Here is an 11,033-nt window from a genome sequence, read left to right on the forward strand (position 1 = left end):
AAACAAATCAAACATTACATTCAGCTATATGTTAAATACTATAAATTCATATATTTTTTCGAGTTTCTTTTTCATCATGTTGGTTGATAATGCGACTGGGTGGCTTCTTGTATATAAAAATTAAGAACGCGTATTCCTACATCTGTCACATGTTTCAACGAGAGAAAGGAGAGAATAATTATACATTTGACTAATTTAGAAACATACATGTGTTTATAGTATTCAAAGGTATTGTCATCTAAAACAATATAAAAACATAATTCTTGTAGTATTAAATTATGATTAGACTTTCTCAATTTAGCTAATTATAATTTAGAAATTATGCTATAAAAGTCACAAGCATGATGGTCGATTCAAAAAGGTTAAGAGGTAAAATGAAGTAGGATAAATGAGAACAGTAGCAACACTTACAGCTCACAGAACCTGAACAAATCAATTTGTGCCACATTACATCTTGAGTGAACTGACTGCTCGATGTGAGCCAAGGCTCCGTGTCAAAGACCGTACTTTAAGTGTTTTTTTTTCAAATGGTTCATGACTTCGATAGAGAGTTATCTTATTGGCACTCATACCAAATTTTCTTGTATCTATAAAGACCATATTCGTGCCCTAATTTTCACCATGATAATGCAGACATTGAGCAATTTCTGTTCCATGCACCGTGCCGAATTATTGGATGAGTAAATAACATATTTTCTACATCTGCGTTGAATTTGTGCATATACTTTTTTAATAATTCATTGTAATTGGATTAGAGGTAATAGGCTCATGCGCAAGATGATTGGTATATTATTAAAAGTATCAACACATGAATCGAATTAAAATAACAAAATAATAAACCTCGAGGAAAATTCAAAAAGGAAAATTCCTAATCAAATGGCAATATCAAAAGCTCAAACACATCAAACAAATGGATAACAACTGGCATATTCCTGATGAAGAAAATGATGGACGAAGCCTGGTTTAATAGCTAGCTAAACCTCTCACGTGTATGACAGTCGCGTCAAATTCAATTGTATTGACAAAGATGCGGGAACAAAACACACATACATAGTAGGTAAAATGAAAAAAAAATAGGGGTAGAGCAGTCAACATTGTTTAATAATCTAAATCACTATAAAACAAACAAATTTGAAACAAAGAAGCACAAAATGGCATATAGACCAAGCGTATTAGCAAAACTTAACAAAGAACATTTGCAGAATGAAAGACAATAATACAAAAAAATGTTGCACAACAGCACACTAACGGGATGTATACACGTAAGTACAGAGCCACGTCATATATATCAAATTCACACTGAACTGCATATAGACAAAGCACGTAAGCAAACACAATAGATAAGAATACGAGAATTATAATAGAACATTGACGGGATGTACAAGTACCAAACCACGTCAAATGGATATGGATACAACAGACTAAACAGTAAAAGTAATATTCATAATGACAAATAAAAGAATAGTATAACACGTTATAAAAATGATAAACAACGTCAATGCCCATAAGCTATACGTCAAGACCATCGTGTACTAAATTTGAAGTTGATACCGAATATTTAGCAACAAGATATTGGTACTTTCCGATGAACTGTTTTAGAAAAATTACATTCTTTGAGGCATGCTAGGATAAATTTGTGCCTCTTGTTTGAAAGAAGCCATCTCAAAACTTCATCATGACTACAATTGTCACCAGAATAGTTCTAAAATATATTTTCTCTTTGTCAAATAAAAAGCTTTTTTTCAACCACTTTGACTGTTTTGAAGTGTACATACTACAACAAATCCGAAGACTTATATTTGTTTTGGATTCGTGTTATATCAATTTCGAATTTTTTTTGCAGTAACTTTTATAGAAGTACCGTTTGTAACTTATCTATTCATTCCTTTGTTACTATTTAAGTTATCACAATTCATACATTGATACAGAGAGTAATAGTGGAATATCAAGGATGGGAAGTTGTTGCTCAAAATAATTTTGTATATATAAACCAATCTCACTCAAATCCAATGTTGTGACACGCTAAACTCCGCTATCTTCATTAAAATCCGATGTTATATATGATACGCTACATTCCTAGTATCGTAGCGAAAATTACACTTGAATTTAATGAAATTGTATATCAACATACTTGCATACGGTTTATCGCAGGTTTCTAAATTGCAGTATGAAGAATTACAACATTTCGAACATTCAGTGGTATCACCTGAACGCTTCCCTATCACAGGTAGCAATCCTATTGAAATATAACATTTCTGTAAAACAAAAATATATCCATCAATCATTCCCATCAGTCCTGGGTGTGTACTATCTATTAGATTTATTAAGTTTACTCTAAAATATTTTAAGCTGGAAGAACTTTTAACATTTATTTAATTTGAAATCATTAATTTGTATAGTAGGGCCGTCAGTTGGAATTTGATCAACCAATTGTTCACAAAATATGAGTTACCGATGTCTGTGTGCATCCTATCCGGACTTTGATCTACCGATTGTTCATAAAATATGACTTACCGATGTCTGTATGCATCCTAATCGGAATTTGATCAAAACATCGTCCATAAAATATGACTTACCGATGTCTGTATGCATCCTAATCGGAATTTGATCAAAACATCGTCCATAGAATGTATCTTACCGATGAAAGTATGCATCCTGATCGGAATTTGATCAAAACATCGTCCATAAAATATGACTTACCGATGTCTGTATGCATCCTAATCGGAATTTGATCAAAACATCGTCCATAAAATGTGTCTTACCGATGAAAGTATGCATCCTAATCGGAATTTGATCAAAACATCGTCCATAAAATATGACATACCGATGTCTGTATGCATCCTCATCGGAATTTGATCAAAACATCGTCCATAAAATATGACATACCGATGTCTGTATGCATCCTCATCGGAATTTGATCAAAACATCGTCCATAAGATATGACTTACCGATGTCTGTAGGCATCCTAATCGGAATTTGATCAAAACATCGTCCATAAAATATGACTTACCGATGTCTGTATGCATCCTCATCGAAATTTGATCAAAACATCGTCCATAAAATATGTCTTACCGATGAAAGTATGCATCCTAATCGGAATTTGATCAAAACATCGTCCATAAAATGTGTCTTACCGATGAAAGTATGCATCCTGATCGGAATTTGATCAAAACATCGTCCATAAAATATGACTTACCGATGTCTGTATGCATCCTAATCGGAATTTGATCAAAATATCGTCCATAAAATATGACTTACCGATGTCTGTATGCATCCTAATCGGAATTTGATCAAAACATCGTCCATAAAACATGACTTACCGATATCTGTATGCATCCTCATCGGAATTTGATCAAAACATCGTCCATAAAATATGTCTTACCGATGAAAGTATGCATCCTAATCGGAATTGGATCAAAACATCGTCCATAAAATTTGTCTTACCGATGAAAGTATGCATCCTGATCGGAATTTGATCAAAACATCGTCCATAAAATATGACTTACCGATGTCTGTATGCATCCTAATCGGAATTTGATCAAAACATCGTCCATAAAATGTGTCTTACCGATGTCTGTATGCATCCTCATCGGAATTTGATCAAAACATCGTCCATAAAATATGTTTTACCGATGAAAGTATGCATCCTTATCGGAATTTGATCAAAACATCGTCCATAAAATGTGTCTTACCGATGAAAGTATGCATCCTAATCGGAATTTGATCAAAACATCGTCCATTAAATGTGTCTTACCGATGAAAGTATGCATCCTGATCGGAATTTGATCAAAACATCGTCCATGAAATATGACTTACCGATGTCTGTATGCATCCTAATCGGAATTTGATCAAAACATCGTCCATAAAATGTGTCTTACCGATGAAAGTATGCATCCTGATCGGAATTTGATCAAAACATCGTCCATAAAATATGACTTACCGATGTCTGTATGCATCCTAATCGGAATTGGATCAAAACATCGTCCATAAAATATGACTTACCGATGTCTGTATGCATCCTAATCGGAATTTGATCAAAACATCGTCCATAAAATATGACTTACCGATGTCTGTATGCAGCCTAATCGGAATTGAATCAAAACATCGTCCATAAAATATGACTTACCGATGTCTGTATGCATCCTAATCGGAATTTGATCAAAACATCGTCCATAAAATACGACTTACCGATGTCTGTATGCATCCTAATCGGAATTGGATCAAAACATCGTCCATAAAATATGACTTACCGATGTCTGTATGCATCCTAATCGGCATTTGATCAAAACATCGTCCATAAAATATGACTTACCGATGTCTGTATGCATCCTAATCGGAATTTGATCAAAACATCGTCCATAAAATATGACTTACCGATGTCTGTATGCATCCTAATCGGAATTTGATCAAAACATCGTCCATAAAATGTGTCTTAACGATGAAAGCATGCATCCTAATCGGAATTTGATCAAAACATCGTCCATAAAATATGACTTACCGATGTCTGTATTCGTCCTGACCGAAATTCGATCAAGCCATTGTCCAACAAATATGACTTACCGATGTCTTTATACAGCCTGACCGGAATTTGATCAACCCATCAGGTGTTTGCACACGTTCACCATAGCATTCCTTAATTATTAGAATAACATAATTAATATTATGGATATGTAAAATTATTTTTTGACATAAAACAGATTTTTCCTCGGTTCATATAGTAATTTACATGTTATATAAAAATCCGGCCAAAAAATGAATCAACCAATCAAGTTTTTTGCACAAGTTCACCATAGCATTCATTAACCATTTAAATAATATGTAATACTATATAATATGTAATATTATATAACATTATTTATTATATAATATGCAATATTATATAATATTATTTTATTAATATGGAATATTATTTTATTAATATGTAAATAATATTTTACTAAAGTAGTATTTAATATTATTTTAGGACTTTATAAAAATTTCACATTGACTCATTTAGTTCGGCACACGTTATTAAAAAATATGTACAGTTAAACACTTTAGAATTTAAGATAAAACATTAAAATTAAATTTTAGTTACCACAAGTAATTTATACGATGTTGTTTATAAACAATGTAATGTTTATAGACATTTTGCGTGTTTTGATCTATGGTGGGGTTCGTGTTGCTTAGTCTTTAATTTCCTCTGTTGTGTCTTGCTTACTATTATTTGTGTTTGTCTTTTATTATTTTTGCCATGACGTTGTTAGTTTATTTTCGATATATCAGTTTGACTGTTCCTCTTGTATCTTTCCCCTCTCTTTACGCATGTAATTTCCTCAAATGTTTGTTTCTGACCAGGATTTGTATCATTTTTATAAGATTTGAAAATATGGGAACTACTGTTGCTTAAATATACGCTGGTAAGGCACGTTTGCCATAAAGATCAAGATTTAAAGAACTGGATTCGATTTCACAAAAACACTTACGACAAAGATTGATTGTTAGAATACTGATTTTTTCATGACTAAAGACCAATCTAAGTCATAAGTGTTTTTGTGAAAGCGACTCCTGCTTATTATTTTAAAATACATGTTATGAAATATGTTGGGCTTCGGCTTACTTAAAAAATCATTGAAAATTTTACATGATCCTATCTATTATCCAAATCTGCGATATAATGAATCTAAATGTACTGATAACTAACCTCGTCAGGACCACACTCAGTAACTTGTCAATAATAATGCTATGAAAAATAAAGAGAGTACATTTTTCCGCCAAAATTTCACTCACCTCGTCAGGACCACACTTAGTTACCCTAGTACAATCTCTTTGGTGGGGTAATACATCACAGTCATAGCACATTATGGCTTTAATAAAGAAAAAACATATAAGTTTTGGAATAAAGTAGAGAAGATATATGGAGACTTGAGACACTATTTATCTGACAACAGTATAAACATTTGCCAATCATTTAAGGTCTATTAAAGAGACCCTATTTTCTCAAAACATTTGTTTTTAGATTTTTGTACAAGTATTGTTTATATCCTGCGTATATAATTAGAGATCTAGACTCAAATATACTTTGCGAAGGTTATCATGACCTTAAATTGCATAACCACTGAAGTATAGTGTCGTAATCTAAATATTATATTATGGATTAACTCATTAAACGGAGTGATTTTGACTGAACTAATGACGTTGCATAATTTCCATCAAATTAACAAAACTTTATTTGTTTCGATAGTTCGAATTTGATAGCTTTGAATAAATTTGCCCATTAACCCCCACTTTTCTTTTTATAAATATTTTACATATATCAGCTTTTTTAAAAACTCTATTTTTTTTTTAAACTTGAACTTGATTGAACTATGAAAAATCAAGAGAGAACAGTTTCCCGCAAAAACTCCAATAGCTAATATCTCGAAAACAGACACATTGACCTTGTTATTTTGATCACTCTTTGAATAGGAATGTCTGTGGAGAAAACTTGAGAGTACGAAGCTTTAAAGTACTGACCTTCATGAGGACTACCTGCATTACTATAGTACAGTTAATTATATACCTACCTGATGCAAGGTGAAGACTTAGTATGCATGACATTGTTCCTGCCACTGCTAAAAAACAAAACATCTTAAATGTTAGGTTTTACTTTAAATGTACAATAAGATAGAATTGTTAAAAAACAAGGCTTAATTCAACTAACATTTGAATCAGTAAAGTGGAAAAGTATATAAATTATTATATTACCGAATGCTAAAACAGTAACTGAAATGTCTGCCATTTATCTCAATAACAGATAAGATATAATCTTTGTTCTTAATACATGTATACGAGTGCATGTCCTATGTGTAGGTGGTCTGGGTCCGACAAAGGCAGGTTAAAATTTAAAAGTTTGAAGTTAGAAAATATGTCTATATAGAGTGCCCAGCTCTATTTCGGAATAATATAATTATGTTAAAGAGCCTATAATTCCAAAAATCAAGATACCTTTTGCTTGTATAAAAATTACTTAATCAAATGCTCGATTTTGACAATGAATGTCTCATCAGTGAAGCTCGAAGCAAAAATGTTTGAACATCCAAAACATATTGAAATATCAGAATGCCTATATATATTGGTTTGCAATAATACATCAAAGATTATAGTGTTGTTTGCGTTCAGACATAGCTTTGAATAAATGCACCAATTGTGAACTTGTTAATAGATAACTTATCCATTATAGTTAATTTAAATTAAAATGTCATTATTATTTTGAGAGATGAGAGATTATCTTAAAACTATCTAGTTTTATACTGCTGAATTTGTTTGTATCTGTTTTGATTTGTCATATGTTACATTTGAATACAAAACAAAACTCTGATGAATATTTCATGAATGTTACGTGACACCTTTGATAACTATTTACACCACTGGTTCGATGTCACTGCTAGTGGACGTTTCGTCCCCGATGGTATCACCAGCCCAGTAGTCAGCACTTCGGTGTTGAAATGAATATCAATTAAATGGTAATTTTTATAAATTTCCGGTTACACAACTTTGTATTTTTCGAAAAACTAAGGATTGTTTTATCCCAGGAATAGATTACCTTAGCCGTATTTGGCACAACTTTTTGGAATTTTTTGTCATCCAAGCTCTTAAACGTTGTACTCGTTTGGCTTCACAACTATTTTGATCCGAGCGTTATTGGTGAGTTATATGTAGACGAAACGCGCGTCTGGCGCATTAAATTAAATCCTGGTACCTTTGATAACTATTTACGCTTATTTTTCTTTTAGTACTTAAAGATGGCGTTAGGTGAAATTAAACATATCTAGAATTGAACAAATATCATACTTATAGAAAACCATTAGTCAAGGAACAAAATAAGTTAGAATTATTATTATGTAATACGAGGTTTGGCTGGACACAAGGCAGGAATCAACCCATTATATTTTCTTACGGTGTCCTATGCAGGGTTTGGAGTATGACAGTTGTCATCTAATAGTTCGTATCGTATCTATGAATGATGTATTGTTGTTTATTCTTAAGTTGCACTTCGGTGTTTCTGTTGTTTCGTTGTTTTTTCTAATGGTTGGTGTGTTTATCTTGGTTTCGGTTTGTGGCCCGAATTTGTTTTCCCGCGATTTGTGACTTTTGAGCAGCCTTTTGTTTTCCTTAATTTATGGTAAAATATGGTCTTCCATAAATATTGTGAAGAGATATATTCAACCGGTTGTGTCAATCAAATGTGGATTGTCAAAAAATCAAAAGATTTTCTGCAGAATCTTTAATCACTATCTACGCATCTTTCCAGCAACATTAAAACGTTGGATCGTTCACAGCTTTTCACTGTTTAATATCATGCTCAGTTGAAGGATCGACTAAACCATCTAATTATCCAGCGTTTTTGTCAATACAAATAGGAAAAATAGAGTTTTGAGGATTCATATTTGAACAGACATTCAAGGTATTCCAATGGGTACTAATTGTGCACTACGTATGGCAGACTTATTTTTGTACTCGTAGAAAGGAGATTTCATTCAGAGCTGTCTAAAAGAGAAAAAAAAGGGCCCCAGCAAAATTTTTCAATAAGACTATTCAGATCTATTGATAACGCCTTCCACTGAATCGCCCATATCTTAGTCAGTATTTGCATCATTTATCCCAGTGAACGTGAAATCAAGGATACCACTGGTACTTAGGATTGCTTCATACCTTGTTTTTTTTTAACTCAATATTGTCACAGATGGACGACCTTACACTAAATTCTATCAGACACGGGATGATTTCAACTTTACAATTAACAATTTTCAATTTCTTAACAGTTACAAACCATGTGCATCGTCGTATAGTTTTACATATCTCAATTGAAACGTTAAGCTTGTGCATGTTACACAATATAGACATCATATACAGGAGTGTGCTGCTTACGCAGACACTGTTCGAACAGAGTTATGAGGATGATAGATTCAAAATGACTCTTCATAAATTGTATGGACACAATCACGAATTGTTTGATCTACATGTACACGATGAGTCTGTGTTTAAAATTACCAATGACATTTTTACCACGTCTTAGATTGTCGATTACCTTCTATTTTGTTGTGGTTTCGGGTGGATAACGTGATATAACGTATCGTTTTTAGTTCAAATAATTATAAAATAGTCTTTTAATACCGTCATTGTCGTAATTGTTTGGACTGGTGTTGTAAAATAATTGTACGCAGTACAAGAATTAATTTTGTTACATAAGTGCGTCACTGTTTGAGATGCCATGTGCAGCTGGTCATTGATGGAAGAAGTTTATTGTTGGTTTTCATTAAATAATATTCTTTTTAACAATGCGATATAAGCAGAAGGTTTGGTTGGTCGTGTGCCAAGCCTGAATATTGCAATTGTTACCAAATATATCGTTTCTATGTGTGTTGGCGTTTGTTTTTGTTGCAATGGAGTGTTCCTGTTCTTCTTTTGTTTTCCTCTCATAGTTGATGTGTTTTCCTCGGGTGTAGTTTGTAACCAATATTTGTTTCCCTACAATCGGATTTTGAACAGCACTATACTACTGTTGCCTATAAATGTGGAATCCTTTTCTTTCGATTTAAGATCCAAAACAATACCAATGCAAATATAATGTAGAAATCTGAGTCATTCTTGTCCCTCCATTTTTTAAAACTCAGATATCTCGAAAAGGAGCTCCATAACCTATCAATATTATTAGCTTAGTTTGTTTCTAAACTGATCGTCTTTCGACTTATAGTATCACTTTTTAAATATTTGTCTTTTAATAAATGATAAGGAGCATGATAATCACATTTCTTTTCTACATTAGAAAATGCCTGTACCAAGTCGGGAATATGACAGTTGTTGTTCATTTGTTTGATGTGTTTTGTCATTTGATTTTGCCATGTGATTAGGGACTTGATTGAATTTTCCTCGGAGTTCAGTATTTTTGTGATTTTACTTTCTCCTACTTTTAAGTACCATAACTCCTTATATAAGATTATTACAACTTTTTGATATTCAAATTAAAAAGATAATAACTTGACCTTCAAAACGTATAAATCAAGGAAAACAACAGAACCATCAACATGGACACAAACAATGAGAAAACAGACTACACTTTACATCTCAAAAAAAAATTGAAGATCAAACGACATGCAATAAAAAAAAAAAAAAGGTTGAAACAATGTGCTTCTGAAAGAAATGCAGTTCTGTTCCGAAGTTACACATATCTTGTTCCTCATATTAAAATATGTAGATGAGTCATAATCTGTGATATAAAAATGTACCATCTCATGGATTTGTCTCTTTTCAGAAGTTAAGGGGGCTCGCGGGTCTAAATAATTTTTTTTTTTATTTAATATAGGATTTCGCTATATTTTTCTATAAATGAACTTGATCTTATACTTAATAGAAAAATGAAATAAAAAGATGGGGTCACCGTTCATTTACGCTCACAATCTGCCTTCGAAAGAAAAATACATTTTTGTTAACGTCCCTTTTTTCTGTTGAAATAATAGGAGAAATAGCAGTAATATCGAAATAAAAAAAAGAACTAAATTACAGAAATCGCTAAAATTTTACAATTATTTAGTTATTGTACAGCTTATTCGAAAAAAAAAAACAATTATAGGTCACCGATGAGTTAAAAAAGATATTTCAATTTTAATGCCAAAAAAATGGCATTTTTGCACCAAAGGGAGATAATTTGGAGCTTTTTCAATGATATCTACATTTTTAAAGTCACCTGGGGCCAACAGAAATTGATTTTTTGGAATGATTTTTGTACCATATGATAAAGTAACAACTGCTTAATGTAATAGATAAAATTTGTAATGAAAAATAAATGTTTAATTTTTTTCTGAAAATCTTATACCTGCGAGCCTCCTTAATTAAGAACCTTGCTAAAATGATGCGTTTAGTCCTTTCGAAATGGTGAAGTTGATGTTCGATACCTCGCGTGAAAAGTTTGCAACTCCCTCGTCACATTGCCGACTCCATACAACAAGTCTTTGGATCCGGTTTTAAGGCAAAATACCTTTAATTAAGCATCAACTTTTTTCTATAAAACAAAA

At 32.2% G+C, this 11,033-nt stretch overlaps 1 long non-coding RNA gene across 1 annotated transcript; it reads right to left on the reverse strand.

The window, feature by feature from the left end:
* Positions 1-2,067: 2,067 nt before the first annotated feature.
* Positions 2,068-6,681, reverse strand: LOC143052143 (uncharacterized). The gene is made up of 4 exons (XR_012971007.1): positions 6,546-6,681; positions 5,770-5,846; positions 4,561-4,632; positions 2,068-2,255 (listed from the first exon to the last, which is right to left on the reverse strand). It is a non-coding gene; the product is annotated as an uncharacterized LOC143052143 (long non-coding RNA).
* Between the last annotated feature and the right edge of the window lie 4,352 nt (positions 6,682-11,033).

Source organism: Mytilus galloprovincialis, chromosome 11 (genome assembly GCF_965363235.1).
Source record: "Mytilus galloprovincialis chromosome 11, xbMytGall1.hap1.1, whole genome shotgun sequence".
NCBI lineage: Eukaryota > Metazoa > Mollusca > Bivalvia > Mytilida > Mytilidae > Mytilus > Mytilus galloprovincialis.